At 40.4% G+C, this 8055-nt stretch overlaps 1 protein-coding gene across 10 annotated transcripts in view; it reads right to left on the bottom strand.

Moving 5' to 3' along the window:
• FOXP1 (forkhead box P1) overlaps positions 1-8055 on the bottom strand; it is a 695723-nt gene that overhangs the window by 327788 nt on the left and 359880 nt on the right. The window contains exon 1 of one of the 10 annotated variants that reach the window (XM_024747015.1): positions 5526-5603. The exons of the other annotated variants lie outside the window; for them this stretch is intronic. The gene's annotated coding sequence lies outside the window, so the exon portion shown is untranslated. Of the gene's footprint in view, positions 1-5525; positions 5604-8055 lie in introns of those variants that run through there. 10 annotated transcript variants of the gene reach the window in all.

The following is an 8055-nucleotide window of genomic DNA, read 5'->3' as shown; positions in this document are numbered from 1 at the left end:
GGGGGGGGGGGTTCATCGGTGGGTGAAAGCTGTTCACACAATGTTTTCCACTTAGCATACTTTCTACCAGACCTACTAAGTTCAATAAAAATGGCTCGTGTCAGATGAAATCAACAACCGAAATCAAGCTTCCTAAAACACAAAGGAAGCACGGTGCACATCTAACTCCTGCATCTGCATACTCCCTTATGCAAAACAGTGTATAATCCTTTAAGAAACATTACAAGCTGCCTCTCTCTGCCCATGTAACTGGGATCAACATATGGCACAAGTGAAAAGAAAAACATTTGTTTATCAATTTAGATCAAGTAACCAACAGGGTACAGGATTCATTCCACATCGATTGACCAAATGCTCATATATACATATACTTTCTTAAGATGGTGAAGTCATACCATCTTATTACTAAAACGTTAATATCCTTTTGCTTACTCTTCAGAACAATATGCAATGAAGTGGTTTAAATTTGATACAGAATATACCTCTGCTCATCCCTCGGCTGTTGGCCCTGAATGTGGAAAGGCATACATCACTGACAAGAGTTAAATCTTATTTCACTAGGGCTAAAAATTTGAAAGTGGTACTTTGGTGTGTACTATCTTTGAGGAATTGATCGGAGGCCAATTTATGACATTTCCACAAGCAAGTGTATGCAGATTCTTGCCATTAAGATTGGGAAAAAATGCAGGCTCTGAGTGAAATTATAATTTTCATGTTTACTGTAAGAGGAAATTGGAGGTTTTCACCATAAATGTTCACCATTTGGGTGGGGGAAAACCCTAGCTCTGGGACTTGAAATTACTGTTTTGCAACCTGCCCCAAACCTTTTTGTTTTGACACAAAACAATTCAAATCGAAAATGAAAATCGTGTGCTTTACTGCTGAGGTGTGTCGCCAGGGATTGGTTTCTCCAGCGGTGAGAACTTGGTTAGAGTGCAAATGGTGATAAGAAAACAGAGCTGTGATGGTCGGGTCCTCGAGGTAATGCTGAGATCTACAAAGCAGCCCCGCCCCACGCCAATAAGAAGAGCTCATGAGACACGAGGCACGGCAACCGTCTCACACAACAGAAATTTCCATCTCCACCACTCATCCAATCTTGAATGGAAAGTAAGTGAACTCTGGCAGACCCTACTCAATTCAGGGCAAGAACGCCCTTTCTCCCTCCTTTTCACTTGAGATGTTTTCCAACGTGTGCACTCTGAGCTAATTCTCATTTTTATCTATTGAGTTGCATCTATTTTTGCATTTTTGGCAGTCAGGTCTGTACTATCAGACTTTGCAATGCAGATCAGATTGCACGGCAAAGATCATATAGGCCTGGCAAACAACTGCACCTTATTAAAATTTAATGTTTGTAAAAAAACAAGCAAACAAACAAAAAAAGCTGCTGAAAATGCTTACTTTGAATAAAGTTATCTCTAGAGTTGTATTCAAACCTGCAGAACACTTCCAGGTAAGTACTGCGTCTGTTTCTCTACTCACCTATAGCTACCTAGAACAGTAGGTAAGTGAACATAGAGCAAAAGTATAAGCTGGTTCCCCCTCACAGATTTTATAAGCGTAGTTTTTCCCTGGAGGAAAAAAATTAATAATAACAATATTATACAGTTGACCCTCCAACTTATAATCACTAAAGCAATACAAATTTGGCTACCTTTAACTTTTGCTTAGACATAAAAAATTGGCAGTGGGATACAAACCCTATTTTTTTCCATTTTGAAGTTCCATAAATTTTAATGCAAATGTACGTTTGACCACTCATTAATTTATTTCTGTTGATTTTAGTTTTTAGTATACATTAGCAAAGTAATCTAAAAGATATTTTTCCAGCTTTGTTGAGAAAAGATTAATAGTTCAACAGCTGTTTGCCATCATACTTAAATTAAATGAAATGTGTCAATATAATAGACAAGAAAATTAGGGAGTAGTTCTGGGGTCTGAGTCTGCCTCATTACTAGCCTACAAGAATCAGAAGTCAACAACTAGGAGAAAAATCTGCATTTCATTTTTTCCAGAGCATAAAACCTCCATTTCCAAAACTGCTATTAAAAACAAAACAAAACAAAACACTTCACCTTATCAAATATATCAACTACACACCTCCATGCTTACTGGGGGCACAAGCACCAAAACTAAAAATTAAACAATTATGTAACGCCTTTAAGTTAAAAAGAAAAAGAAACATATTGCCCTGCAGCCCCCTTGTCTCCTCTTAGAAAAAATGCTGGCACCAAATGAATTTCATTTTTTTTTTCTTTTTCTCTCTGTCTTAAGTTTCCTATTGGTTTTAGGTTTTTAAAGGTGAGCCAGGGATACGGTAAACAAATTACTTATTTTCCTTGATGTCATTCTCTGTACAATTAAGATCCTGTGAACACCAGAAACTGTTCTGAGTGTGGCCTCTTAACTATTGTTTGCGATAATGTTATTTACCTAAAGCTATTTGTTGACCATAAAGACCTTGACCACTGACGTTACTCTTCAGCTGAGATCCCTGGGTTAGGAGACTAATGTACCTTCCTCTTCCTCTGTCTCCCCAGCTCCCCCTATTCCCCATTAGGAATTTCACTCTCTAGACCCCTTAGGTTACTACAATGCTTCAATTTCATACTTTCTATCAGTATATTTGCCCTTAATTTAACCAGTGTGATCCTGCCAATTGGTATGGCCTAGCTGGAAATGAGGTGCAGGTAAAACATGGAGGTGTGATTTTATTTCACAAGAAGAAAAATGAACAATATACGCTCCTTTTTTCGCCATTAAAAATATTTCTCCCTCTTCTTTCATGGCAGCTCAAGGAAATGATCTGCGTCAGGATTTCAGCATTATATTTCATTTTGTACAAGTATACAAGAGACTGTGAAGGACAGCCACCTTATTTCATTGCAACCTTCAGTCCAACGAATGCTGGCTGACAACCTACTGTGTGTCAGTGTCCCTGGGATGCAAGGATGATGCACGCCAGCTCCTGTGCCATGATGAAGGTGGCAGCTAGGAGTTTCATCTCTGGCTAGAGCAACCCTTCTCTCGAAGTCCAGAAACGGGGTTCAAACTTCCCATCCTCCCAAATGTCCCCATCAAATGACATATACTTCATGTGAGAAAACAGAAAATCTCAAAGGGCCAATTTCCAAGAGATGGCTGTCTCTTTAAACCTGTGAATCTTAACTCATGTGGCTTTTCTCTTTTGTTTTTCAAAGATGTCCTAGAAAAACAAAACTATCTTCAACACAAACTCGACTAGCTGAGAAATGATAATACAAGGGTCACTTCATTTTCTTGCACTCAAGACAAGAAAATCCACTTAGAAATCAACCTGAAAGTGTTTTCTTTTTTTTTTTTTTTTCCTCTGCTCTAATAACTTCAAATACTGAGTCAGGCTTACAATAAGAAAGAGGAAGGAGGGAGGGAAGGAAGTGAGAAAAGAAGGAAGAAAAGAAGGAAAGAAACAGGGCGAGTACAGGGGTGGGGGGGGGGGAGGAAAAGGAAGTAATTTAGAAAGAAAAAGAAAAGGAAAACTATTGTGTCGAGCAGGTCTCTGGGACCAGAGGCGACCCTGGCCATCACCCAGGTTTGCTGGTTTACAAGGGGCCACATCTCCTTTACTTCTCTTTATCAAAGAAAAATCTACCACAGGGGATCCGTCACTGCCCCTACGTCCCCCTCCTATTGCTGCGAGGAACATTTTACTTCCTTTCTCCCTACCCTCTGGGACCCTCAGCTAAATCAGAGGACCTAACTTGGGGTCCGTTCTAGTAAGAAGAATCTGAACTACTCTACATGAAGCAAGCCCCATGGTACAGGCAAAACCTGGCCGAGGCTGGCCTGTGGAATTACTTCAGGCCCCCCCGCAACTCCATGTTGGCCCATCTCATTTGGAAAATACCACTCTCTCTTACCTTAAAGGAAAGCAAAACCTTGGTCATGGTCCTGTGAAAATATTTTATAGGTATCCCTTAGCAGGCTTTAAATGTTGAAACTTAAAAACAATATTTGCTGTTTTCTCTTTGAAGCTCTAACAAAGCCTTTGTTTTAGATTTACGCGGAGTGTGTACAACAAGAGTTAATAATCAAATCCATCCCAGCCCCCATAGATGTTAAACAAAAAGATAAAAGAAATGCAAATAGCTATTGTCATGGAAAGTTAAAGTACCTGTCTGTATTTTTAAGTGAAAACTATTATCTCTATCAATCAAAATTTAAGAATACAATAGCGCTAATCACAGAAGGTGCTCTGGCGGAGTTACTTTTCCTCATGAAAAAAAAAAAGTATTCTTCCCCTTAAAAACCGAGCATAAAAGTCATATACTTACAATTAGACAGGGTATTTGTGATTTTATTATTAAAAACCTTCAGCGGCCTCACTGCTAACAAATGCTTCTAAGTCTCTAGACTGATTTGTACCTAAGAAGACCCAAGTCCCTACATGTTTTAATGAGGTTGATGAAATTGGATTCACATCCTCACGGTCTCCGACCTGCGGGGGAACAGCACACTCTTCTGTTGAAAAGAGTCAAACAGAGGCGACACTTAACTGGCAATGAAAACTCCTTTCAGACCCTGGACACAATTCCTAGCCTCGGAAATACCTTTCCATGGGATATATCTTCCCTTGGATGGCTCATCCTTCTTCATGGTGGCCATTTAGTTTTGAATTTCTCACACAATTTCTACCATCATACCCCCAGAATGATCAAAGTGCACAGCGTGTCAATTTCTCTAGGTCTCTCTCTTTTTTTTTTTTAATTTCACTTTTAAAAAAAGACTGGATTAAGACCCTGAACATCGTACTTTCTAAAGACAGGACAGGAACAAAAAATATCAAGACCCCGGATAGTAAAAACCAACAGCGCAAGATTAAAATTCCTAGAGTAAACAGTTAAGCCAGGATGCCATTATGCAGGCTGAGCCTGGATGCATGTCTCCTCCACCATGGGGCCAAGAGGCTGTCATCTTCCCCCCAGCAAGATCAGATTTCCTTCCCTCCCAACCGCCGCTCTGCACAGCACGGCCAACATCTCCAGTGTGCTATTAATATCAATGAAGAGACGATTCGATTTCCACTGAAGAAAACCCTTCCTATTCCGGCACAGACTTTCGGGGAGGACCCTGGCCTGGGGATAGACAATACAGCGGCAGAGTTTCACTGCTTTCTTACAGTTCGGTCTCACACACTGTTTGAAGGCTTTTAGCAAACAATGGCAGCATTATTCTGCAGGACAGTTACAAAACAGGATTTGTTAGGACAAAGAATAATAAAGCTGTTCTCTTTCTCTCTCCCCATCTTCCTCTCTCTGTTTCTCTCCTCCCTGCCCCCCCGCCCCCTGCAGTTCCCAAGAGCCTCTCTCTGCCAGTTGAAAATTCAGCCACATTTCCTGAGAGGCACCTGTACTTGTCTATTTCAACGCCGCCAAGCAACTGACAAACGGCCCAGGAACCAGGACCAGAAGAGCAGGCAAAGTAGCCTCTCAACATTTGGAAAATGAAACAAAAGTATCAGCCTTGGCTTCGCACACACTTACCCGTGCATGGTGAGGAAGGGAAGCTTTGGGGCCGGAGAGGCAATTTTCACACAACGGAAGAAAGTTGAGAGTTTGTAAGGGAGAAAGTACAGGCGCTGGGAAGCCTGCGAGCTCTCAGGGCTCCCAGGCTGGCGGCAGTGTGAGGAAGGACTGAAGGTATGTGGGCTAAACACAACAAAAGCCACTGCCTTACTCTAGATTAAATATGCAGGAAGAGGCCCCTTTGCATAAACACAAACACTCAGCAAATGAATAACTGGCTCAATCAGACGCCCGCTGTGCCTTCTACCTGTCCTCTCTCTGACGGGAGACACTGCCTGTTCCAAAGGACAAGGACTAAACAGGAGACAGTTAAATGTTCTGTTGCTATAATAACAATTAAAATGAATTGCATTCATTAGTAATTAAGAACTCACTCCTGGGTGTGGGGGGGGGGAATGTATGGCAGAGGGCGGGCAGGGCAGGGGGACGTGCGGAATACAGGGCTATTGTATCTCTAGCACTCCAAAAAGAACCTGGCCTAAGACACGTCAGCAGAGTTTTACTGTAACTTGAACTTAGATCTCTAATATTCAATGAGAGGTTTAAACAATCACATGTTTTCGGCCACAATTTAAGGTCAGAAATACACCTCTTGTTTCTCTGCTTTGCCCCATTATAAACCGATCCTTGTGAGTCTGTACCTCCAGAAAGATCCGTTGCATCTATGTGTAAATATTTACACATATAAAATATATACACACACATGCACATATATGTACATGCATATACGTGCGTATATATGCTCTCACACAGAATGTTCACACATATCTAATTAAAGAGAATAAACCAAACAAAAAGTGTCCCTTTACACTCTGTAGTTCACTAATGATTTAAGAAAAACAATTTGAGTCTTCCAAAAATACATCCCAAATGCCTGCCTTTCAAATGTCATCAATCCATGACCACTCATTTAAAAACATTACCCATATATCAGAAAGAATGCTTTTAAATGAGTGGCCTCAACCACTTATAATTTCAATTAAATAACATAATTACAGTCAACAATTTTCGGATGTACCACGATTACGCTAGACAAGGGAAATAAGGTGGCTTTCTATTTCCAAAGTGGGTTTTATTTTACTAACACCACGTAAAAACATTACCCATATATCAGAAAGAATGCTTTTAAATGAGTGGCCTCAACCACTTATAATTTCAATTAAATAACATAATTACAGTCAACAATTTTCTCCATTTTGGCAGAAAATATGCCATACCTCAACATAATTTGTCCTTAGAACCAAGGAATTTAAGCAAGAGGAGAAACATGCGGGCACTAGGAATTCACTACTGCATTTTCTCAGCTCACGGAGTCAACTCATCCTCACCCCTAACCTCTTACCGTATGGTCCAGTTACATGTTGGTCTTAGTAACTTAATTATTTTTTAATAACCTTTGCAGTATTAAATGATTTCATTTGAAACATAAATAAGATTATGTTCGTCTACGTCCTTTTAATGCCACATAGGACTTTGGGGGCAAATCCAGCACTGCTGTTCCATAGAATGTGCCTACATTATTACTTGGACTGAAAAAGGGTAGGTCACAGGTCTTTCACAGCCTCAGAGGATGTACCACGATTACGCTAGACAAGGGAAATAAGGTGGCTTTCTATTTCCAAAGTGGGTTTTATTTTATTAACACCACACTGTTTCCTGGCTATATCACTCTGCCCCCAAAGCAAAAGAATATTGCTGAAAAGTTTTTAAAAACTGTGACATAAACAAACAAAAAAACCCCAGTCTTAAACATATATTATGGTATAATACAGAGAGAAAATCTGAAAATTCCCAAAGTCCCCTGAAATAAAATACAGGTTCTTTAAGAGGGGGTCCCCAAGAAACTCAAGATGCCTATTCTCTTCGCTGTTTTGTCTTGAAATGACCTTCCAAGTCAGGTGTTAGATAACCCTCTTGCATAGACTATAGTGATCTAACCTTGATGCAAATAAACCATAGAACAAAATTTAATCAGTATATCACTGTGAAAAAGGCCTTTGTCCATCCCAATGGAGCTTCTAATGACTGTTTTGGCAGTTCTAGCAGGTAGTTATGCTTCCCAGCTCATCTATATCTCATACTGGTCGAGCAAGCTAATGGAAATGCTGTTAGTGGAATCCAATATTAATGCTCTGTATCGTGCAAACCTGGAGGCAACTGAATATATTACACAATTATAGGTAGTATCTAATTCCATAGGTATTAGATACTGTCCTCGAAATTAATATTTTAATGAGGATAGTGAAATAAAGACGACGATCCAGGTAAGGGATCCATGCATTGTGGCCCCAGCTAAGCTCCTTGCCGCCAGAGCACTGGATCCCTGAGCAAACAGCGCAGACATAGGGATTGTGACAAAAATCCGTATGCAAGCTTTACATGCTGAGTGACACATACTGATGCACAGAGTCAAAGATGTCATCGGCACACAAGCGCCACTCGCTGCAAGCTTGAGAGAGAATGAAGGGGGAAAATGGGGGGGGGGGGG

The sequence above is a fragment of the Neophocaena asiaeorientalis genome, unplaced genomic scaffold (assembly GCF_003031525.2).
Source record: "Neophocaena asiaeorientalis asiaeorientalis breed wild unplaced genomic scaffold, Neophocaena_asiaeorientalis_V1.1 scaffold130, whole genome shotgun sequence".
Taxonomy (NCBI): domain Eukaryota; kingdom Metazoa; phylum Chordata; class Mammalia; order Artiodactyla; family Phocoenidae; genus Neophocaena; species Neophocaena asiaeorientalis.
The sequence above is the reverse complement of the archived record's forward strand: the minus strand, read 5'-3'. Positions and strand labels throughout refer to the sequence as shown.